The sequence below is a fragment of the Chiloscyllium plagiosum genome, unplaced genomic scaffold (assembly GCF_037043375.1).
Source record: "Chiloscyllium plagiosum isolate Xiang-an unplaced genomic scaffold, Cpla_swu_hap1 HiC_scaffold_35, whole genome shotgun sequence".
Lineage (NCBI taxonomy): Eukaryota > Metazoa > Chordata > Chondrichthyes > Orectolobiformes > Hemiscylliidae > Chiloscyllium > Chiloscyllium plagiosum.
Genome location: NW_028270173.1, coordinates 59,230,104 through 59,256,021, shown reverse-complemented (window position 1 = coordinate 59,256,021; position 25,918 = coordinate 59,230,104). Strand labels below are relative to the sequence as shown.

Here is a 25,918-nt window from a genome sequence, read left to right as displayed (position 1 = left end):
GTTGTCACAGCTCACCTTCTCGGTGGTAGTAACAGTATTGTGTTGAATTTCTGAAGTTTCTGAATTACAACCAGGGGAAACAGACAGAGGTGCTCCAGCCTTCTGATCCTTTCTGTTACTTCTCTTTTGCTGGCTCCCCAGGTGTTGGAAGCAGAGGTCAAACTCTCACACATTTGCTGTCAAGCATCAGCACTGAAGCAAATATTCCAGCAAGTGTCCAAACAATCCAGCTCTACAAGTCTTTTTATCCATGTATTCCGTAAATGTATCCTTGTGTTCACAACAACAGAACGTCTCCAAGACCTGCAAACTCAGGAAGTGAAGTGGAGCTCATTGCGTGAGTCAGTATCCGGTAAGTGGATATCTAACAGCCCTACCCTATCCACGGTCAGTCACCTCTGCATATACAAATTTCTGAGGTTCAACTTTCACTAGGTCGGTTCCTCTCACATGATATCCTGGACTACTGACCTCTGCCGGGATGTCCCAGTCCACTTAACCTTTCTTGGCTGCTACCATGGGCTGTCCCAGAATGAGCATGTTTGAGTGCTTGTTCAGCTTGCAATACATTTGAATGATTTTCACCATTCTCTCTCTGGGAGGAACACTATGATTCACCTATGTGTAAGCCTGTTTTTAACTTAAGTGTAAACTGTTCTTCAACATCCCACTAACGTATGTGACAAATGGAAGCAATTTTATTTAAGGGTGACACTGGTCTGTGATTGGAGTGTAAACGTTAACTGGATAATTTCCTCATTCATTTCACAACATGTTTGAGTTTCAATAAATTGTGGGTGGGTTTGGACAGGGAGCTTTGAGTCCTGTAAATGAAGTTAACCAATGTTCATGGAATAATTCAACTGGACTTGGAGTGGAACCCATAACCTTGTTCTCTGAGTCAGATTTGAGCACAGATAATCAGGCTGAAATTCCAGTGCAGTACTGAGGTGTGGAAGAGATTCCAGGGGTAGGGAAGGATGAGGGCATACGGGGATTTAAAAACAACCTCTGAAACTACTGAGTTTTCCTGGGATGTGTGGGTCATTCCTCGAGCTTTATTACTGTCACACTGTTAGAACTGTGTCTCAGCAATACAACTTATTTGAGTGAATGAAAGCAGAATGGCTCATCCTTGAAGGCAATCCCAGCTGACACTAGGGACTTTACCACTTGAGGAAGGGTCACTGGACCCAAAGCATTAACTCTGATTTCTCTTCACAGATGCTGCCAGACCTGCTGAGCTTTTCAAGCGACTTCTGTTTTTGTTTCTGATTTACAACATCCGCAGTTCTCTTGTTTTTTACTTTACCCCCTTTCACAGGTTCAGGAACCCAGGCACAAAGACAATGCTGATACCTGCAGCTCCAACTAGTTACCACTCTAATTCAAATCAAACCTTCAGGCTGTCAGTACACAGAGGGAAAAATATTCTCAGAAGATCCAATGACTAAATCATGGAAGAGTAGGGAAGTTATCTGTGATGTCTTGATCAATACAGATCCCACAATTCATGTGAGAAAACTGATTATCTAATCTTTTGTCTTTTGGAAATTTGCTGTGCCACCATGTTTACTGGATGCCATTGATGGTACATTCCAATTGTAAGTACACTTGTAAAAGCATTTCATTAGCTCTGTTGTAGTTTTTATGAACTGAGTTTGTGAAAGTTGATATATAGATGCAAATTTTGTGTCCTGTGAACTGAAAGTTAAACCCATATATGGTGAAGATATCTCAGCCCACAGTGACATGAATCAGTTTTTGTGTGCTAGACTCTTACTGTGTTTCAGTGAAAACGAACACACCATGTTGACAAACCAGGTAGATTAGTGCAGATAAAAAAGTGAATTTATTGTCAGTTATGAATCTGTACAGAAGATTGACAAAATAAAAAGTATTTGAAAATTATTCCAAGATCTTTCTCAGAACAGAAGAGTCTAAGATGAACTTATCCCACTGTTATTACAGAGATATGATGGGCTAAAGTAACTCAGGTCTGTAGAGACTCACACCCCACTCCTTCCCCATACTCAGGATAGTTGTCCTCCCAGACAGGACAGTACAAACATTTCCTATGGTATTAGTCAAATACCTGTCACCTGAAGAGGATCTGTCTTAAATTCACATTCCCAAACAAAGCAGTATCTGATTCTACCATATACCCACTCCTGAGAGCTGACTCACTTTAGTGACAGACAAACATTCACATCAGGGGTAACTCTCTCAGAACATCACAAATAGAGGTTTCTTTAAAATCTGTGCTTTAGTCTGGCTCCCAATTATGACACAGAATGGAGCTTGATTCCATCATCCAAACCCACCAATGGTTACAGAGATCCAGTGATGATCCAGTGAGGATATGGGTCATGAACCAATCAGTTTCTATTTCTGGAAGATCATCTTCCCCCAGATGTGTTGGACAGTGCTTTCTAATTCCCAACTCCCTGCACTTTGACTCTCCATTCATCACACTCTGTAGTTGTCAATTTGGTTCAATTTCTCCATTGTATCCATCTTCCACAATATTGTTCCCAAAATTATCTTACTCACTTTCTCTAGATCTATCTCCCTGCCCCTCAAAATAAGGGGTGAAGATTTGATTATATTTGGTATACAACTGGTTTAGTCATCCATCATGGATTTAACTGGATCGTATCAAGCATTAGTGGCCCTGCTTTCCTTTGCTAAAACTGCGCTCATTACTCCAAGACCATCCTGAAGTGAAAAGAAAACCACAACTTATCCTCCTCAAAACCAACTGTGTCCTTGTGGAAGTTATGTTTCAGCTGTCTGCTTAGACCCTATCTACAGAACTGTATTCAGTTCTGGCCACGACACCTCAGGAATTGGAGGAAATGCAGTGTAGATTTGCTAAAATGTTTCTTTTTAATAATTGGTAGGATGTGAGTGTTGCTGTCTAGACCAACTATTTTTCCCATTCCTAATTGCCATGGTATAGAGGCTAAGGGTTTCAAAAGTGCTATTGGAGGAGCTCTAGTGAGGTATTGTACTGCACCTTTTAGATGGTATAACATGCTGCCACAATGTAACATTGATGAAGCAAGTAAATGGTGCAGTGCCAATCAGGTGGGCTGCTTTGTCATAGAGATGTACAGCATGGGAACAGACCCTTCGGTCCAACCCGTCCATGCTGACCAAATATTCCAACCCAATCTAGTCCCACCTGCCAGCACCCGGCCCATATCCCTTCAAACCCTTCCTATTCCTGACTAAACCAGTAGTAGCCTCCACCACTTCCTCTGGCAGCTCATTCCATACACGTACCACCCTCTGTGTGAAAACGTTGCCCCTTAGGTCTCTTTTATATCTTTCCCCTCTTACCCTAAACCTATGCCCTCTAGTTCTGGACTCCCCGACCCCAGGGAAAAGACTTTGTCTGTTTAACCTATCCATGCCCCTCATGATTTTGTAAACCTCTATAAGGTCACCCCTCAGCCTCCGACGCTCTAGGGAAAACAGCCCCAGCTGTTCAGCCTCTCCCTGTAGCTCAAATCCTCCAACCCTGGCAACATCCTTGTAAATCTTTTCTGAACCCTTTCAAGTTTCACAACATCTTTCCGATAGGAAGGAGACCAGAACTGCACGCAATATTCCAACAGTGGCCTAACCAATGTCCTGTGCAACATGACCTCCCAACTCCTGTACTCAATACTCTGACCAATAAAAGAAAGCATACCAAATGCCCTCTTCACTATCTTATCTACGTGCGACTCCACTTTCAAGGAGCTATGAACCTGCACTCCAAGGTCTCTTTGTTCAGCAACACTCCCTAGATCCTTACCATAAAGTGATTAAGTGCTGCTAAGATTTGCATTCCCAAAATACAGCACCTTGCATTTATCTGAATTAAACTCCATCTGCCACTTCTCAGCCCATTGGCCCATCTGTTCAAGATCCTGAGGTAACCTTCTTCGCTCTCCACTACACCTCCAATTTTGGTGTCATTTGCAAACTTCCTAACTGTATCTCTTATGCTTGCACTTTGAAGGACATTCAACTTCTTGAATTTTGTTCGTTATGTACTTGTCTGATCTGTTGGTTGTGAAATCACTTAGCTCTATCACTTGCCGTTATGCTGTTTGTGCTCTGACTATCCCTTGCCGTTATGCTGTTTGTCAAACAAATAACCTTTATCTTGTAGCTTCCCCAGGCTGTCACCTCATTTGTGGGTGTACTCCTGGAGTGATTAGATTAGATTACTTACAGTGTGGAAACAGGCCCTTCGGCCCAACAAGTCCACACCGACCCGCCGAAGCATAACCCACCCATACCCCTACATTTACCCCTTTACTTAACACTACGGGCAATTTAGCATGGCCAATTCACCTGACTTGCACATCTTTGGACTGTGGGAGGAAACCGGAGCCCCCGGAGGAAACCCACGCAGACACGGGGAGAACGTGCAAACTCCACACAGTCAGTCGCCTGAGTCGGGAATTGAACCCGGGTCTCTGGCGCTGCGAGGCAGCAGTGCTAACCACTGTGCCATCGTGCTGCACTCTTCATTGAGCTAGAATTGATCCCTAGGTTTGATCATGGTAGAGTGAGGATAAGTCAGAACATGAAGTTTTATAATGTGGTTGAATATAATTCTGCTGTTCATGGTCCACACCATAGATGACCAATTTTGAGTTACTGAATCTTATTTAAGTCTGTCCCATCCAGTAGGATGGAGAATATTCCATCATATTTATGACTTAAGCCTGGGAGATAATGGACTGGCTTTGGAGACACAGGTGAGCAAGTTCCTGTCAGGTGATGGCTGAGTGGTATTTATCACTCAACTATCAATTCAGCAATCAGCAATGGGGACCCAGGTTCAAATCATGCCATGGCAAGTGGTGGAATTTGTATTCAATTAAAATCTGGAATTAAGAATTTAATTTTAGCCATAAAACTGTTGTCAATTTTCAAGAAAAAAATCCCTTTTGAGTCACTGATGTCCTTTAGCAAAGGAAGTTGCTGTCCAACATGTGACTCCAGACCCATAGTAATGTAGTTGACTCTTATCTGCCCTCTGCATAATCAGGGACCAGCTGACCTATCAAACGATGCAAACAGCCTGTTAAGAAAAACTTGCTGTGGAATTCCTAGCTGCTGATCTGGTCTTGTAGCCACAGTATTTATATGGCTGGTCCACTTCAGACTTTGGTCAATAGTAATCACCTGGATGTTGATGGTAATGCCAGTGAATGTCATGGGCGAAATTGTTAGCTTCTCACTTTTTAGACATGGTCCTTGCCTAGTGTGAATGTTATTTACTATTTGTCAGTTCAAACTTGGATATTGTTGATGTCTTGCTTTAATGGTTATGGACAGCTTCAGTCTCTGAGGAATCACAGATGATGCTGAAAATTGTGCAATTTTCAGTCATCATCCCCACTTTTGACCTTATGAATATTAATCAAGCAGCTGAAGGTGGTTGGAGTGGGAAATTCCTGAAGCTGAGGTGACTGATCGCCACCAACCACAACCATCTTCTTTTGTATTAGATAGTCCCAACTAGCAAAGAATTTCCCTTGATTTCCAGACTTCAGTTTTGTTAGGATTCCTTGGTGCCATGCTCAGCCAAACCCTGCCATGATTCAAAGGCAGTCAATCTTACCGCATCTCTGTAATTCAGCTCTTTTGTCCATATTTCGACCAAAACTGTAAAGAGGTCAGGAGCTGAGTGGACCTGGCAGAACCCAAATTGAACGTTAGCCCACTTTGTGAGCTTCATTTTTCAGTACTGTTCAGGACACCTCCTGTCACTTAATGTTGAGAGTAGACTGATAGGTTGGTAATGAACTGGGTTGGATTTGTCCTGCTTTTTATACAGGATATACTGGACAATTTTCAACATTGTCGGGTAGATGCCAGTGTTGTAGCTGTACTGGAACAGTTTGGCAAGGGCTGCGGCAAGTTTTGGACAAGAAGTCTTCTGGACTGTTGCTGGAATCTTGTCAGATAACATAGCCTTTGCAGTATATGGTCTGTTCAATCATTCTTTGATACCACATGGATTGAATTAAATTGGATGGAAGTTGGATCCATGATGCTGGAGGCATCAGGAGGAGACCAGGATGGATGATTCCCTCTGGCTGAAGATGGACACAAATGCTTTAGCCATGTCTTTGCACTAATGTGCTGAGCTCTCCATTGCTAAGGATGGGAATGTTTATGGAACAGCATCTTCCAGTCAGTTGTTTAGATTTAGATTTTATTGTCTTGTGTACTCAAGCACAGAACAGGAGTACTATGGTAAGTGTATAATGTCATCATACACAGCGCCATCTGAGGGTCAAAGGTGCCTAGGTACAAAAAACTTAGCAACAGAAGCAGAGTTAAAAATGTTCAGCATTACCTTCATAGAATAAGTAGAAAAATAAAGAAGTAACCTTATCATTAACATTAAACTCATTAATTTAAACTAGAAAAATAGAGGAATTAAGTTAAAAGTTCAGCGGTCTTTGATGGGTCCTCCGCTTATCTTGCACTCCGGCAGACCTCAGCTGCCTGGTCTTGACACAACTGCTGCAGATTCTGGGGAATCTCCCTCACCACCCACCCTTCCCATGTTGGGTTGCAATGTCACTGCTGCTATCACCTCCCCAATCTCCCCTGTTGCTTCTGAAACATGCCAGGGCAGCACCCACTTGCACACAGGATACCACCACACTGAGCTGAGAGATTGCCATGAGCTGCTGAGAGACCACCATGAGCTGCCGAGAGACTAGGCTGAGAATCACCAGTTGCTGAGAACTTAGATCTCAGTTGTAAATAGAGCTTTGTCTATCACATGCTGCACCAGACAAATAGCCATTGTGTTGTAGCTTCACCAGGTTGTCATCTAATTTTTTAGGTATGCTATTCCTGGAGTGCCCTCCTGCACTCTTCACTGAACCAGGGACGATTCCGCCCGCCCCCCCCCCCCCCCCTTCCAAGTGCTGCAGCACTGTTCTTTAGGTTTTGGCTGGATAAGTCAGTAATGGCGCTATTGAGCCACTCTAGTGACAAACACTGAAGTCTCCCACCCAGAGAACATTCTATGCTTTTTCAACTCTCAGTGCTTCCTCCAAGTAGTGCTCAATATTGAGGACTGATTCATCAGCCAATGGATATAGAGGGAGTAGGGGGGCATGTGGTAACTAGCAGGACATTTCCTGGGTCATGTTTTGCCTGATGCCATGAAGCATTGTCAGACCAGGTCAATGCTGAAACTCTCAATTCTACTCCTTTCTGACTGTATACCACTGTGCTACCACAGGTCGGCATGACCTGTGCAACCAGCAAGATACATAAATCCATGAAATGAATGGTGTTTTCTGTGTCCTTGTCTGGGGTTAAATTGTTAAATTATGAGGACAAGTTGCACATAATTTTCGACATTCAAGGGAATGCAAAATAAAAGTTAAGTGGTAATCTAATTGATCTATTTAAGATGATTAAGCAAGTTGATTGAGAGGTTAAGAAAAACTATTCAGCACCCATTTATAACACATCAATACCGAAGCAGAAAGCAAATACCATGTGCAGAAAGACTAGGACAATATCCAGGCTTGGGCTGATTAGTGGCTAACATTCATGCCAAACAAGTGCTGGGCAAGGATCATCTCCAGAAAGAGGGAATCTAACCATCACCATCTCCCACTATCAGTATCCTGGGCGTTACCAGAATTGGATACGGAGATCAACTAGCCATATTAAAGAATTAGCTCCATGTGATGTCAAAGGTCAGAATCCTGCAGCATTGTAGACTAATTAGTAAAGTTAGGTTACAAGGGATTCAAGGAGACCTTGCTAATTGGATACAAAATTGGCTTAATGGCAGGAGACAGAGAGTGGCGATGGAGAGTTGCTTTTTGGACTGGAAGCCGGTTACCAGTGGTTTTCCACAGGGAATTGGTGGTGGGTCCACTTTTGTTTGTCATTTATATAAATGATTTAGATGAGAATATGGAAAGCGTGGTTAGTAAGATTGCAAATGACGACAAGATTGGTGATGTAATGGACAGTGAAGAATGTTCACTAAGGTTACAAAAAGATCTTGGTCAATTGGGTTATGGACTGAAGAATGGCAGATGAATTTAATTTGGATAAATGCTAGGTATTTTGGTAAGACAAAGGCAAGACTTATACAATTAAAAGTAAGGCTTTGGGTAGTATTGTAGAACAGAGAGACCTAGGGGTTCAGGTACATAATTCTTTGAATTTTCATCACATGTAGATAGAGTGGTTATGAAGGCATTTAGCATGCTTGCCTTCATTGCTCAGACCTTTTGAGTACAGGAGTTCGGACATTACGTTGAGGTTGTACAGGACGTTGATGAGGCCTCTTCTGGAGTACTGCGTACAGTTTTGGTCACCCTGTTATAAGAAGGATATTATTAAACTGGAAAGGATTCAGAAGCAATTTACCAGGATGTTGAAGGGAATGGAGGTTTGAATTATAAGGAGAGACTAACATAGACTGGACTGCCATAGCATGAAGGGCTTAGATGAGGTGGAATTTGTTAAAGTCCCTTAAGGAAAGCTTCTTCAAGCAGTATATGGATGGTCCTAGTCGGATAGGGGCAAAGCTCGACCTACTCTTGGGAAATAGGGCAGGACAGGTGACTGAAGTGACAGTGGGGGAGCACTTGGGACCAGTGACCATACTTCTATTAATTTTAAAGAGTTATGGAGAGGGACAAAACCGGTCCACAGGTTCAAGTTCTAAACTGGGGCAAGGTGAATTTTGGTGGAATTAGACAGGAGCTTGCAGGAGTTGTTTGGAGTAGTTTGTTTGCAGGTAAAGGTACCTCCTGTAAGTGGGAAGCCTTTAAAAAGTGAGATAGCTAGAGTTCAAGGTCTATACGTTCCTGTGAGGGTGAAGGCAAGGTTAACAGCAATAGAAAACCCTGAATGACAAGAGATATTGAGGCTTTGAGCAGAAAAAAAGGAGATATGGCTCAGCTACAGGCAGTTGGGATCAAGAGAATCCCTGGAAATATATATGGAATAGAGGAGTTTACTGAAGAAGGAAATCAAGCGGGTGAAAAGGAGGCACGAGATAGCCTTGGCTGAGAAGATTAGGGTGAAACCAAAGAGGTTCTTTAAGTATATTAAAGGAAAAAGAATAACTAAAGAGAGAATAGGACCCCTTAAGGACAAAGTGGACGTTTATTTGTAGTACCTCAGGAGATGGGCGAGGTCAATGAATATGGGAACTTGGAGAAGTTAATGATGATACGTGGGGGACAGTCCACATCATAGGAGAGGTTTTGGATGTATTAGTATGTATGAAGGTGGATAAATCTCCTGGTCCTGACCAGTACATCCAAGAACCCCACAAGTGGCTAGAGAAGTGGGGACCCTGGCTGATATTTTTGCATCATTGTTAGCCAAGGGCGAGGTCCCGGAAGACTAGAGGGTAGCGAATGTTGTTCCCTTATTCAACAAGGGCTGCAAAGAAAACCTAGGAACTATTTACCAGTAAACCGGTAAGTTACTTGAGAAGATTCTGAGAGATGATATACATGGATTTGTCAAGACAGGGGTTTGATTAGGAATAGTCAGCATGGCTTTGTGCAATGTGAGAGATCATGCTTCACAAATGTGTTAGAGTTCTTTGATGAAGTGACCAGGAAGGTCGAAGAGGGCAGGGCAACCTTTGATAAGGTTCCACATGGTAGGCTGCTCTGGAAGGTTAAATCGCATGGAATCCGGGGGAGCTGTCAAATTTGCTACACAACTGCCTTGATAGTAGGAAGCAGAGGGTAATAGGAAGGATGCTGTTGGACTGGAGGTCTGTGACTAATGGTATGCCTCAGTGGTCGATGTTGAACCCATTGCTGTTTGTTATCCAAATTAATGATTTGAATGAGAATGTTCAAGGTATGATTATTAAGTTTGCAGATGACACTGAAATAGGTGGCATCATGGACAGTGAGGAAGGTTATCAGAAATTTCAGCAGGATTTGCATTAGCTGGGGAAGTCGGCCAAGAGATGGCAAATGGAGTTTAATATAGATAAGTGTAAGGTCTTGCATTTTGGAAAGTCAAATCAAGATAGGAGTGTCGTGGTGAATGGTAGGGCCTTAAGGAGTGTAGTGGAACAGAGGGACCTCGGAATTCAGATGCACGGTTCTTTGAAAGTGGAGTTGCAGGTAGAAAGGGAGGAGAAAGTGAGGACTGCAGATGCTGGAGATCAGAGTTGAGGGTGTAGTGCTGGAAAAGCACAGCTGATCAGGCAGCATCCGAGGAGCAGGAGAATCGACAATTTGGGCAAAAGCTCTTCATCAGGAATGAGGCTTGTGGGTTGGGGCTGAGAGAAAAATGGGAGGGGGTGGGGTTGGGGGGAGGTAGCTGGGAAAGTGATAGGTGGATGAAGGTGAGGGAGAATGTGATAAGTCAGAGGGGGCAGTGCATATAGGTTTGGGACTGGGATAATGTGGGGGGAGGGGAAATAAGGAAGCTGTTGAAATCCACATTTATCCCGTGTGGTTGCAGGGCCCCAAGGTGGAATATCAGGCGGTCCTCCTCCAAATGTCAGGTGGTAACGGTTTGGCGGTGGAGGAGGCCCACGACCTGCATGTCCTTGACGGAGTGGGAGGGGGAGTTGAAGTGTTCAGCCATGAGGCGATGGAGTTGGTGTGTGTGGGTGTCCCAGCGATGTTCTCTGAAACGATCTGCAAGAAGGCGTCCTGTCTCCCCAGTGTAGAGGAGACCACAACAGGTGGAATGGATGAGTAGATGACATTTGTAGAATTGCAGGTGAATTTCTGACAGATGTGGAAGGATCCCATGGGGCCTTAGACAGAGGTGAGGGGAGTGGTGTGGGCACAGGTTTTGCACTTCCTGTGGTGGCAGGGAAAGGTGCCAGGAGTGGGGTGTGGGCTGGTGGGGGTGTGTGGACCCGACGAGAGAGTCACAGAGGGAATGGTCTTTTTGGAACGCTGATAGGGGTGGGGAGGGAAATATATCTCTGGTGGTGGGGTCCATTTGGAGATGGCGGAGGATGATGCATTGTATACAGATATTGGTGGGGTGGAAGGTCGGTTCTGTCCTTGTTGCTTTGGGAGGGTGGGGTTCAAGGGCAGTGGTACGTGAAGTGGAGGAGATGCACTGGAGGGCATCATCAACCACGTGGGAAGGGAAGTTGCGATCGTGGAAGACGGAGGCCATCAGGGACTTGAGGTGAAATTGGTCATCCTGGGAACAGATGTGGCAGAGGCAGAGGAATTGCGAATAAGGGATGACATTTCTACAGGAGGTAGGGTGGGAGTCAGTGGGCATGTAGTATATGTCTGTGGGTTAGTCGGTCACCAGAGACGGTGATGGAGAGGTCCAGGAAGGGGAGGGAGGTTGCTGAGACGGTCCAGGTAAATTTGAGGTCGGGGTGGAAGTTGTTGGTAAAGTTGATGAACTGTTCAACCTCTTTGCACAAAGCGGCCACCGGGTGGTGCCAGTGTAACTGCAGGTAAACAGGGAAGGAAAGAAGGCTTTTAGCACATTGGCCCTCAGCAGTGTGGGCACTGAGTATAGAATTTGGGAAGTTATATTGCAGTTGTACAGGAAGTGACTGAGGCCGCAATTGGAGTATTGTGTTCAGTTTTGGTCACTTGCTACAGAAAGAATGTTATTAAACTGCAAAGAGCACAGAAGAAATTTACAAGGATGTTGCCAGAACTAAAGGGTCTGAGTTATAGAGAGAGGTTGGACAAGCTAGGATATTTTTCTTTAGAGCGTAGGAGATTGCAGGGGATCTTATAGAAGTGTCTAAGATCATGAGAGGCATGGATAGGTTAATGCACTTAGTCTTTTTCCCAGGGTTGGAGATTTGAGGACTATACAGCATTCGTTTAAGATTAGGGGGAAAGAATATTAGGGAACCTGACAGGCAACTGTTTTACACAAGAGTGTGGTATGCATATAGAATGAGCTACCAGTGAAATGATTGAGGTGGGTACATTAACAACATTAAAAGGCATTTGAAGAAATACATGGATAGATTAGATTAGATTCCCTTCAGTATGGAAATGGCTCTTCGACCTAACAAATCCACACCAACCCTCCAAAGAGTAACCCACCCAGACCCATTCCCCTACCCTATATTCACCCCTGACACTATGGGCAATTTAGCATGGCCAATTCACCTAACCTGCACATCTTTGGACTGTGGGATAAAACTGGAGCACCCGGAGGAAACCCACGCAGACACAGGGAGAATGTGCAAAAGTCACACAGACAGTTGCCCAAGGCTGGAATTGAACCTGGGACTCTGGGACCGTGCCGTCCCCTGCCAATAGGAAAGGCTTAGAAGTATATGGGCCAAGTGAAGGCAAATGGGGTTGGCGTGGATGGACATATTGGTCGGCATGGACCACTTTGGGCCAAAGAGCCTGTCTCTGTGCTGTACGACTCTATGACCTTCCAAACCAGCAACCTTCATGTTAGGAATGCCATCTCCTGCAAATATCCCTCAAAATCACCCACCATCCTAACTTGAAAATATATTGCTGTTCCTTCACTGTCACTAGGTCAAAATTCTGGAACTCCCATCCTAACAGTATTATGAATGTCCCTACACTCCCAAGGACTGCAGTAGTTTATGAATGCAGCTCGCCACCACCTTGTCGAGGGCAATTAGGAATGCGCAATAAACACTGGCCTAGCCAATGACACCCACAGCAGATGAATAAATTTAATAAAATTTTCTCTGGTGGGAAAGTCCAGAATAAGGGATAGAGCATTAAAATTAGAGTGAGGTGGTTCAGGACAAGTTCAGTAAATATTGCTTCATAAAAAGGGGACTACAAGTTCTGAAACTCACTCCTCGCAAAATTCTTTTGAGGGTGGGAGTCTACTGAACATTTCAAAATTGAGATTGACAGGTTCATTGTTAGGCACACCCTATTCTTTGCCTCCTTAAACCTCTTTGCATTTCAGTATCTCACTTCATGACCCTCCTTAAGTACCACCTAATATTACCATCCCTATTTCAGTGTTAATTTTTGTCTGGTTACATCTCAATGAAGCACTTTGGGACATTCTAACATATTAAGATGCTCTATAAATGCCAGCTGTTGGCCTCGCTCTGACCATGAGGCCAACAGACTGTGGACATTGATCCGCTGAAAGGATACCGAGTTTATACAGCAGTTTTTATACATTTTGATATCTTCTTACGATGAATTTTGGTGATTGGGTCAAAGGTTAAATTAACCTTCTTGAAATAATTGGCCTGATGGTGGGAAAGGTTTGAGACAAATAGTGCTTTGGAACGACAGGTCCTCTGAGAGTGCTGGAGGGGAAACAACACAGATAGCTCTCAGTGTAATAGAAGCAGGTGATCTTGTTCCATGTCCATGCAGAGACATCATTGTCTGGTGAGAGAGAAGAAATAGGTGAAACAATGCTGACACATGTCAAACTGTAAGAACTTGTGAGATCTGAAAGACCTGATAATTGTGTGAAGTTTTATCACAGACTTCCCTCCAAAAGGGTTTTGCCCTTGTGTCAGTGGATTAATGTACCAGGAGACACACTGACTATGTGAAAGCCTTGTCATAACACATTGAAAGGGTTTTCTGCACCAGAAGGTTCGAAGACTTCAGAACTTTACCTTAAATCTTACATTTGAAACAGCTCTTCCATGAGTGGGTTTTCTGATGGACTGGGAAATTCAACCAATTTGTGAAGGATTTGTCACATGATGTAAATCTGTCTGTGTTACAATCAGGCCCAATAACTCTGAAAAGCTCTCATAAAACATTTTTAACAGCTTTCCTCAGTATGAATGCATTGGTAATTTATGAGTACACACCTCAACAGAATCTTCCCTGTGTCACCATCTGGCTAATCAGGAATGACATTGTCCTTGTGAAGCTTTTGCAACACACCCCAGGAAAAAGCCTTTACTCAGTGTGGATGTATCCATGGTTGATGAGTGTCACTGTCTGTGTGAATGCTCAGTCACACACCTCATTTGGCTTCCCCGACTGTGTGAATGTGATGGTGATCCAACATGCCCCACAACTGTTCAAACTCCTTATTACACACCTCACATGTGAATATTTTCTTCTCGCCCATGTGAACGCGGCGGTGACTCACCAGGCCTGGCATTTGTGCAAATCCCTTATGACACACCTCACATTTGAATGGCTTCTCCCCCGTGTGAAGGCGTTGGTGTTTACGTAGGGTTGATGACTGTGAGAATGATTTCTTGCACACTTCACACTTGAATGGTTTCACCCCAGTGTGCATGCGTTGATGTCTTCGGAAGTGAGAGGAGCGTGAGAATGATTTGTTACACACCTGACACCTGAAGGGTTTCTCCCCTGTATGGATACTCTGATGTTCCAGAAGCCTTGTAGATGTCGGAAAAGCCTTATCACAAACCTCACATTTGAAGGGTTTCTCCCCCGTGTGGATGGTCTGGTGGATCCGGAGACTTGATAACTGTGTGAAGGCTTTATCACACGCTTCACATCTAAATGGCTTCTCCCCTGTGTGGATACGTTGGTGAACATGGAGAGTTACAGACTGTGAGAAAGATTTCTCACACACATCACAGGTAAATGGTTTCTCCCCTGTGTGAGTGCGTTGGTGTACAAGGAAGTGAGATGAGCATGAGAATGACTTGTCGCACACCCCACACCTGAATGGCTTCTCTTCCATGCAGCTGTCCTTGTATAAACAGTGTTTCACAGACACACCATATTTGTCTAGAGATGGTATGAAACTGTAAAGCCTTCCTCACACAATGAGACTATCATTCATAAGACTTGATGAATGTCTGAAGCTCTCACCACACTTGAAACCCACTCACACGTCTTCCCAGCTACACCTTGACTGATCAAATACTGCCGATTCTTCAGAAAGAATGGTTCTGCTGGAAGGCTGCACACCACTGGTCAGTTTCAGATCTGATGATATGTCAAAGTTCCCCTAACCCGACCGATTTCCAGATGATGGTTTCACTGCCCAACCTTCTCCGTGTTGAGCAAAGCTGTGAAGGGACTAGCTGTCTTCCGTCGTTGTTCTTTGGGTGATGGTCAAGATTTATCTGTGTTGTGTATCCTCTCTGTATTCTCTGATATTGTATGGTGCAATCCTTCTGTAAAACAGGGAAAGCAAATATGATTTCATCCAACCTTGGAGAAGGGCTGACTCCTCAGTTAGAGAGAGTTCCACAGTGAGTGCGTCTGTTGAGGAGAAGAATCAGAGGCAAGTCCTTTCTTTCTCATCACTTGACTGTCATATGCCAAAACTAAAACACTGGAGCAGTCAATGTTGCTATTTGCTTTCCAATGACCAGCCCTTCCTATCTTCCCAGGTACTGAGGACAATGGAAAAGATATATAGAGAGAGAGAGACACACACACAGACGAGCAACAACATATAAAATATAACTGCGACAAGGGTGTTTTGTTCAGTTAAAAATTAAACATGAGATACATTTTTCTTCAGTTTTGTACAGTCATGTAGTAGTTGCCACAAGGTTGCATTTATGTAATAGAAAGTCCTGGAGAAACTCAGCAGATCCAGCAGCAACTGTGTAGAGAGAAACAGAGTAGCCATTTTGGATCCAGTGACTCTTCTTCTGCAGGGTTGATCCAAACAGTAGATATATAAAATTGCCAGGAAAACCAGCAAGCCTGAAAATTGGCAGCATTTTCAAATCCAGCAAAACAGGGCATAAGATTTGATCAAGATGGGTACAATAGAATAGGTGGAAACAAAAACTCAGTAAAAATAATTGTAGATCCCTTATGGTCAAAAGCCACTGAAATTAAATCAGAGAACAAAGAAATGACAGAAGCAATGAACACATTTTTGAGTTTTTTCTTCACAAAATAGCACAAATAATCTCCCAGAAATGTCAGGCAACTAAAGGTCAAGTGAGAGGAAGGAGGTGAAGGAAATTAGTATTAGTAAGAAAATGGTGCTGAGCAAATTAATGGGATTAAAGGCTGATAAATCACCAGGACCTGATAATATCAGAGTACTAAAGTCCCAGACTACTAAAGGAAGTAACCCTGGAAATATCGGATGCATTGCTTTTCATCTTCCAAAATTCCAAAGATTCTGGAGCAGTTGCTACAGATTGAAGGATGGCAAATGTAACCCAATATTTTCAAAAGGAGGGAGAAAAAGGAACTGAAAATGACCGACCAGTTAGACTAACAGCAATAATGGGGAAAATGCTAGAGTACATTCTAAAAGATGTAAAGCATTATACAAAGTCCGTATGAGTTTACGAAAGGCAAATCATGTTTAACAAATCTACTGGAGTTTTGGACTATTACAGTGGAATAAATAAAGGAAGAACCAGTGGATGTAATTTTTCAGAAGGCACTTCATAAGAGGTTAGTGGGTAAAGTTAAATCATATGGGATAGGGAGAAATGTATTGGCATGGACTGAGAACTGATTGGCACACAGGAAACATAGAGGTGGGAATAAATGGGTCTTTTGCTGATTGGCAGGCAGTGATGAATAGGGTACTGCAAGGATCAGTAACTGGGCGCCAGCTATTAGAGTCATAGAGATCCACATACAGAAAAAGGCCTTTCAGCCCATCACATCCTTGCCAATCAAAAACAACCCCCTAACTATTTCAATCCCATTTGCCGGCACTTTGCCCAAAGATATGTATGCCTTAGCATCATAAGTGTACATCTGAATACTTACTGATGAAGGCCTTATGCCTGAAACGTCAATCCCCCTGCTCCTTGGATGCTGCCTGACCGGCTGTGCTTTTCCAGCACCACACTCTTTGACTCTGATCTCCAGCATCTGCAGTCCTCACTTCCTCTGAATACTTATACAGTCATGCAGCATGGAAGCAGACCCTTCAATCCACTCATCCGTACTGACAAGATATTGCAATGTGACCTTGGCCCATTTACATAGAACATAGAAACGTACAGCACAGAACAGGCCCTTAGGCCCATGATGTTGTGCCGAGACTTAGTCCTAATGTAAAATATAGTAAGTTAACCTACGCACCCCTCAATTCACTGCTATCCATGTGCATGTCCAGCAGTCGCTTAAATGTCCCCAATGACTTTGCTTCCACCACCTCAACTGGCATTGCATTCCATGCATTCACAACTCTCTGCGTAAAGAACCTATCTCTGATGTCTCCTTTATACCTTCCTCCTAATATCTTCAAACTATGACCGCTCGTACCAGGCAATCTAGTCTCTATCTATTCCTCTCATTATTTTGTACACCTCTTTTCCTCCTTCTCTCCAGAGAGAAAAATCCAAGCTTATTCAACCTTTTTTCATAAGGCAAGCCCTCCAGTCCAGGCAGCGCCCTGGTAAACCTTCTTTGCACCCTCTCCAAAGCCTCTGTATCTTTCCTATAGTAGGGCGACCAGAACTGGACACAATATTCCAAGTGTGGTCTCACCAGGGACTTGTAGAGCTGCAGCAAAACCTCGTGGCTCTCAAACTCGATACCCCTCTTCTTGAAAGCCAAAACACCATATGCTTTCTTAACAACCCTATCCACTTGGATGGCAACTTTGAGGGATCTATGTACTTGCACACCCAGACCCTTCTGTTCCTCCACTCTGCCAAGAATCCTGTCTTTAATCCTATATTCAGCATTCGAGTTCGACCTTCCAAAATGCATCACTTCGCATTTATCCAGGTTGAACTCCATCTGCCATTTCTCAGCCCAGCTCTGCATCCTGTCTATGTAGCGCTGCAGCCTGCAGTAGCCCTCTATACTATCGACGACACCTCCAACCTTTTGTGTCATCTGCAAATTTACTAACCCATCCCTCAACCTCCTCATCCAAGTCATTAGTAAAAACTACAAACAGCGGAGGCCCAAGAACAGAGCCCTGCGGGACCCCACTCAACACTGTCCTCCAGGCAGAATATTTTCTATCTACAACCACTCTCTGCCTTCTGTCAGCCAGCCAATTCTGAATCCAGATAGCCAAATCTCCCTGTATCCCATACAACCTGACTTTATAAATGAGTCTACCATGGGGAACCATATCAAATGCCTAGCTGAAATCCACATCTACTGCTCTACCGTCGTCGACCTGTCTTGACACCTCAAAGAACTGAATAAGATTTGTGAGGCATGACCTGCCCCTCACAAAGCCATGCTGACTGCCTTTAATTACACTATGCTTTGCCAAATAGTCATAAATCCTAACCCTCAGAATTCTTTCCACAACTTTGCTGACCACAGATGTAAGACTGACTGGTCTATAATTGCCAGGGATTTCCATATTACCCTTCTTGAAAAGTGGAACAACATTCGCCTCCTTCCAATCCTCTGGTATGACTTCTGTGGAGAGTGAGGAGGCAAATATTCTCGCCAGCGGCTTAGCAACCTCCTTTCTCACCTCCTGGAGCAGCCTAGGATAAATCTGGTCTGGCCCTGGGGACTTATCAATCTTAATGTTTTCCAAAATTTCTAGCACATCAACTTCATCAATCTTGATCTGGTCAAGACTGTATCCCAGCTCCTCCAAGTTTTCATTTACCACAAGTTCACTTTCCTTGGTGAAAACTGAAGCAAAAAACTCATTTAGGGCTTCCAGCATTTATCCCATATCCCTCTGAACCCTTCCTATTTATTTAACCATCCAGGTGTCTTATAAATGTTGTCACTGTACCAGCCTCCACCATTCCTCTGGCAGCTCATTTCCATACACACACCACCCTCTGCATGAAAAGGTTACCCCTCAGGTTCCTTTTACATCTTTCTCCTCTCATCTTAAACCAATATCCTTCAGTTTGGACTCCCCCATCCTAGGAAAAAGACCTTGGTTATTCACCCTATCCATGTCCCACATCTTTTTTATAAACGTCAATAAGATCACCCCTTAGCCTCCGACACTCCAAGGCAATAAACCCCAGCCTATTCAGCCTCTCACTATTGCTCAAACTCTTCAGTCCTGGCAACATTCTTCATAAATCTTTTCTGCACTCTGTCAAATTTAACAACATTCTTCCTATAGAAGGACGACAGGAGTTGTACGCAGAATTCTAAAAGTGGCCTCAATGTCCTGTACAGCCGCAACATGAGGTCCCAACTCCTAAGCTCAATGTTCTGACCAATGAAGGCAAGCATGTCAAATGCCTTCTTCACTTCCCTGTCTACCTGCAACTCCACTTTCAAGGAACAATGCACCTGCACCCCTAGGTCCCTTTATTCGGCAACACTCCCCAGGGCCCTACCATTAACTGTATAAGTCCTGCCCTGGTTTGCCTCACCAAAATGCAACATTTCACATTTACCTAAATTAAACTCCAGCTGCTACTCCTCAGCCCATTGGCCTCTCTGATCAAGGTTCTGTTGTCCTTTGAGGTAATCTTCTTCACTATCATTACACCACCAATTATGGTGTCATCTGCAAAATTACTAACCAGATTTCTATATTCACATCCAAATGAATTATATAAATGAGGAAAAGTACTGAACACAGCACCAATCCGTGTGACACATTGCTGGTCACAGGCCTCCAGTCCAAAATGCAACAGTCTACTACCACCTTCTGTCTCCTGTCTTCAAGCCAATTTTGTCTCCAATTGGCTAGCTCCACCTGGATCCCATGTGATCTAACCTTACTAACTAGTCTACCATGCAGAACCTTGTCAAACCTTTAGCTTTTCTGAAGTCCATATAGACTAGGTCTATCACACTGCCTTCATCAATCCTCTTTGTCACCCTTTGACACAATTGCCTGCACAAAGAGCCATGTTGAGTATCCGTAATCAGTCTTTGCCTTTCAAAATACTTGTAAATCCTGTCCTTAAGAATCCCCTCCAACAACTTACCCACCACTGATGTAAGGCTCACTATAGTTCCCTGGCTTTTCCTTACAGCCCTTCTTTAGTAATGGCACCACATTAACCAACCTCCAATCTTTCAGCAACTCACCCACGGCTGTCGATGATACAAATATCTGAGTTAGCGGCCCAACAATCTCTTCCCTTGCTTCCCATAAAGATCTGGGAAACACCTGATTAGGTCCTAGGGATTTAACTACCTTTGTGTTGTAAGACCTCCAACAACACCTCTTCGGCAATATGAACTGTTTTCAAGATGTCACTGTTTATTTCCCATTAAATACTGACACACAATATTTGTTTAGTATCTCACCTATTCCTATGGTTCAAAACATAGACAGCCATATTGATACTTAAGGGGCCCCATTCTCTCTCGAGTTACTCTTCTGCCCTTAATGTACTTAGAATCACTTTGGATTCTCTTTAACTGTATTTTACTGTATGTTCCAAGGGTTTCTGCCTCTTACAGATAGTGAGTTCAATTACCCCTATCCTCTGAATGAAAAATGTTTTCAATCACATCTCCTCTAAACCACTGCCCCTCACCTTAAATTAATGCCCCCGGTCATTGCTCCCTCCAAGGGTAAATGTTTCTTCCTCTCTACCCTGTCTCTACCCCTCATAATTTTATACATCTGGATCATGTTTCCTTTACTCTAAGGAAAACAACCCCAATCTGTCCAATCTTCACAATATACATGTATAAATCATTTGGGTAAGGGACCTAAATGCAAAATTTCCAGGTTTGTTGATAATGCAAAACTGCATTGGATTGAGTTATGAAGAGGATGCAAGGATGTTGCAAGGTGACTTAGACAAATTAAGTGAGTGAGCAAACACACAGATGTACAAATGTGGCTACATAGAGTCATAGAGACGTACAGCATTGAAACAGACCCTTCGGTCCATGCCGACCAGATATCCCAACCCAATCTAGTCCCACCTGCCAGCACCCGGCCCATATCCCTCCAAACCCTTCCTATTCATATACCCATCCAAATGCCTCTTAAATGTTACAATTGTACCAGCCTCCACCACATCCTCTGGCAGCTAATTCCATACACGTACCACCCTCTGCGTGAAAAAGTTGCCCCTTAGGTCTCTTTTATATCTTTCCCCTCTCACCGTAAACCTATGCCCTCCAGTTCTGGACTCCCCAACCCCAGGGAAAAGACTTTGCCGATTTATCCAATCCATGCCCCTCATAATTTTGTAAACCTCTATAAGGTCACCCCTCAGCCTCCGACGCTCCAGGGAAAATAGCCCCAGCCTGTTTAGCCTCTCCCGAAAGCTCAGATCCTCCAACCCTGGCAACATCCTTGTAAATCTTTATTGAACCCTTTCAGGTTTCACAACATCATTCCGATAGGAAGGAGACCAGAATTGCACGCAATATTCCAACAGTGGCCTAACCAATGTCCTGTGCAACATGACCTCCCAACTCCTGTACTCAATACTCTGACCAGTAAAGGAAAGCATACCAAACGCCTTCTTCACTATCCTATCTACCTGCAACTCCACTTTCAAGGGGCTATGAACCTGCACTCCAAGGTCTCTTTGTACAGCAACACTCCCTAGGACCTTACCATTAAGTGTACAAGTCCTGCTAAGATTTGCTTTCCCAAAATGCAGCACCTCGCATTTAGCTGAATTAAACTCCATCTGCCACTTCTCAGCCCATTGGCCCATCTGGTCAAGATCCTGTTGTAATCTGAGGGAACTCTCTTCGCTGTCCACTACACCTCCAATTTTAGTGTCATCTGTTATGCTCGCATTCAAATCATTTATGTCAATGACAAAAAGTAGAGGGCCCAGCACCGATTCTTGTGGCACTCCACTGGTCACAGGCCTCCAGTCTGAAAAACAACCCTCCACCATCACCCTCTGTCTTCTACTTTGAGCCAGTTCTGTATCCAAATGGCAAGTTCTCCCTGTATTCCATGAGATCTAACCTTGCTAATCACTCTCCCATGGAGAACCTTGTAGAACGCCTTACTGAAGTCCATATAGATCACATCTACTGCTCTGCCCTCATCAATCTTCTTTGTTACTTCTTCAAAAAACTCAATCAAGTTTGTGAGACATGATTTCCCATGCACAAAGTCATGTTGACTATCCTGAATCAGTCCTTCCCTTTCCAAATACATGTACATCCTGTCCCTCAGGATTCCCTTCAACAACTTGCCCACCACTGAGGTCAGGCTCACCAGTCTATCGTTCCCTGGCTTGTCCTTACCACCCTTCTTAAACAGTGGCACCACGTTTGCCAACTTCCAGTCTTCCGGCACTTCACCTGTGACTATCGATGATACAAATATCTCAGCAAGAGGCCCACAATCACTTCTCTAGCTTCCCACAGAGTTCTCGGGTACACCTGATCAGGTCCTGGGGATTTATCCACCTTTAACCGTTTCAAGACATCCAGCACTTCCTCCTCTGTAATTTGGACATTTTGCAAGATGTCACCATCTATTTCCCTACAATCTATATCTTCCATATCCTTTTCCACAGTAAATACTGATGCAAAATATTCATTTAGTATCTCCCCCATTTTCTGTGGCTCCACACAAAGGCCGCCTTGCTGATCTTTGAGGGTAAAAACAATGACTGCAGATGCTGGAAACCAGATTCTGGATTAGTGGTGCTGGAAGAGCACAGCAATTCAGGCAGCATCCGAGGACAGGCAAAATCGACGTTTCGGGCAAAAGCCCTTCATCAGGAATGAGGGGCCCTATTCTCTCCCAGTTACCCTTCTGTCCTTAATATATTTGTGAAAACCCTTTGGATTCTCCTTAATTCTATTTGCCAAAGCTATCTCATGTCCCCCTTTTTGCCCTCCTGATTTCCCTCTTAAGGTATACTCCTACTTTCTTTATACTCTACTAAGGATTCACTCGATCTATCCTGTCTATACCTGACATATGCTTCCTTCTTTTTCTTAACCAAACCCTCAATTTCTTTAGTCATCCAGCATTTCCTATACCTACCAGCCTTCCCTTTCACCCTGACAGGAATATACTTTCTCTGGATTCTTGTTATCTCATTTCTGAAGGCTTCCCATTTTCCAGCCGTTCCGTTACCTGTGAACATCTGCCTCCAATCAGCTTTCAAACGTTCTTGCCTGATACCGTCAAAATTGGCCTTTCTCCAATTTAGAACTTCCACTTTTAGATCTGGTCTATCCTTTTCCATCACTAGTTTAAAACGAATAGAATTATGGTCGCTGGCCCCAAAGTGCTCCCCAACTGACACCTCAGTCACCTGCCCTGCCTTATTTCCCAAGAGTAGGTCAAATTTTGCACCTTCTCTAGTAGGTACATCCACATACTGAATCAGAAAATTGTCTTGTACACACTTAAGAAATTCCTCTCCATCTAAACCTTTAACACTATGGCAGTCCCAGTCGATGTTTGGAAAGTTAAAATCCCCTACCATAACCACAATATTATTCTTACAGATATCTCCTTACAAGTTTGTTTCTCAATTTCCCTCTGACTATTGGGGAGTCTATAATACAATCCCAATAAGGTGATCATTCTTTTCTTATTTCTCAGTTCCACCCAAATAACTTCCCTCGATGTATTTCCACGAATATCCTCCCTTAGCACAGCTGTAATGCTATCCCTTATCAAAAATGCCACTTCCCCTCCTCTTTTGCCTCCCTTTCTATCTTTCCTGTAGCATTTATATCCTGGAATATTCAGCTGGCACTCCTGCCCATCCCTGAGCCATGTTTCCGTGATTGCTATAATATCCCAGTCCCATGTTCCTAACCATGTCCTGAGTTCATCAGCCTTCCCTGTTAGGCCTCTTGCATTGAAATAAATGCAGTTTAATTTATTAGTCCTACCTTGTCCTTGCCTGCCTTGACTGTTTGTCTCACGTCTGTTCTCAGCTGTACCCGTCTCAGATTGATCTCTTTCCTCACTATCTCCCTGGGTCGCACACCCCCACCTTACTAGTTTAAATCCTCCCAAGCAGTTCTAGCAAATTTCCCTGCCAGTATATTAGTCCCCTTCCAATTTAGGTGCAATCCGTCCTTCTTGTACAGGTCACTTCTATCCCAAAAGAGATTCCAATGACCCAAAAATGTGAATCCTTCTCCCATACACCAGCTCCTCAGCCATGCATTCATTGCTCTATCCTCCTATTCCTGCCCTCACGAGCTCGTAGCACTGGGAGTAATCCAGATATTACTACCCTTGAGGACCCCCTTTTTAAATGTCTACCTAACTCTCTGTAATCTCCCTTCAGAGTCTCAACCTTTTCCCTTCCAAAGTCGTTGGTTCCAATGTGGACAATGACCTCCTGCTGGCCCCTCTCCCCCGTGAGAACATTCTACACCCTCTCTGAGACATCCTTGATCAAGGAACCAGGGAAACAACACACCATTCTGCTTTTCCTCTGCTGGCCACAGAAACGTCTGTCTGTACCTCTGACTACAGAATCCCCTAACACAATTGATCTCTTGGAAGCTGACGTACCCCTCGTTGTATTAGAGCCAGTCTCAATACCAGAAACTGGCTGTTTGTACTATGTTCCCCTGAGAATCCATCACCCCCTACATTTTCCAAAACAGCATACCTGTTTGAAATGGGTATATACACAAAAGGCTCCTACTCTAGTTGCCTACATCTCTTACCCTTCCTGGAGTTAACCCATCTATGTGACTGTATCTGAGACTTTCCCCCCTTTCTATAACTGCCATCCATCACATACTGTTGCTGTTGCAAATTCCTCATCGCTTCTATTTGTCTCTCCAACCGATCCACTTGATCTGATAAGATTCGCATCCAACAGCATTTATGGCAAATATAATTCGCAGTAACCCTTAAGCTCTCTTTAAACTCCCACATCTGACAAGAAGTACATATCACTGCAAAGGCCATTTTTGCTCCTTCACAATTTACAGACCCAGAAAATAACACCGTCTTATTTCTCTACAAACACTGCCACAGATTAAATTAATAGCTATGGCTTATATTTTAAGTTTAATCAAGAGACTTATCTCCAAAAACGTATAATCAAGAAAGAATCCATTGTACCCACTACTGCAGCCTTTCTCTTGGACAGACATAAAACAACAATTAACTTATCTGATTCTGTGCTGTGAACTTCGCCCAACAGTTCCTCCAAGATTAATTGTGAATTTCAGTGTTTGTTAATTTTCCCAGATGCACTCCGATATCCAGTGATACATGAATTCAAACAGCAAAGGCAGTAACTGTGCAGGTTTTCTCTCTCTCTCCTGCACTGACCTCACCATGTGCTTCCTTTGTCTGCTCTTCTCCCTTTTAAAGTGCTGTTGTTTTGACTTTTTTTTCCAAAGTTCCAAAACAATGCAACAGCATATAAAACAGTAATTGCTGCTCCTGGAATTTGAGGAAATCACCTCCAACACCTAAAATACCTCAAAAAAGGTGCAGCTCTTACAGCCAGAAATTTTTCCTGTCCTCCACCTTGGCTACATGTGGAGGCCAAGTCTCTAAATACATGAGAAAGACACATTTACTTTGGGTTTTAAAGGCATAAAGGGGTATGGGAGAAAACAGCAGTATGGCAAACATAGAACATCAGCCATGACCATATTAATGATGATTCTGGATTAGTGGTGCTGGAAGAGCACAGCAGTTCAGGCAGCATCCAAGGAGCTTCGAAATCGGCGTTTCGGGCAAAAGCCCTTCATCAGGAATAAAGGCAGTGAGCCTGAAGCATGGAGAGATAAGCTAGAGGAGGGTGGGGGTGGGGAGAAAGTAGCATAGAGTACAATGGGTGAATGGGGGAGGGGATGAAGGTGATAGGTCAGGGAGGAGAGGGTGGAGTGGCTGTGGTAGCGGGTTTGTTTCACTTTCATGGTTGAAGCAGAGGAAATGACCTGGGAGTTGCATTGGGAGAGGGACTCCCTGAGATTCTTGTAGAGAGAGGAGGAAAACTTCTTCAAGGCAGGCATCCTTGCAAGAGGATTCGCAGTAGGGTTAAAGTCAACAAGGTAAAAACAATGACTGCAGATGCTGGAAACTCAGGGAGTCCCTCTCCCAGTGCAACTCCCAGGTCATTTCCTCTGCTTCAACCATGTCGTGAAACAAGCTCGCTACCACAGCCACT

At 43.8% G+C, this 25,918-nt stretch overlaps 1 protein-coding gene and 1 pseudogene across 2 annotated transcripts in view; one reads left to right on the top strand and one right to left on the bottom strand.

The window, feature by feature from the left end:
• The window catches only part of LOC122541653 (uncharacterized), a 107,943-nt gene that overhangs the window by 27,335 nt on the left and 54,690 nt on the right, over positions 1-25,918 (top strand). The window lies entirely within an intron of this gene.
• LOC122541629 (uncharacterized) lies at positions 13,239-15,145 on the bottom strand (annotated as a pseudogene). The gene is made up of 2 exons (XR_015752927.1): positions 13,814-15,145; positions 13,239-13,373 (listed from the first exon to the last, which is right to left on the bottom strand). The product of XR_015752927.1 is annotated as an uncharacterized LOC122541629 (transcript).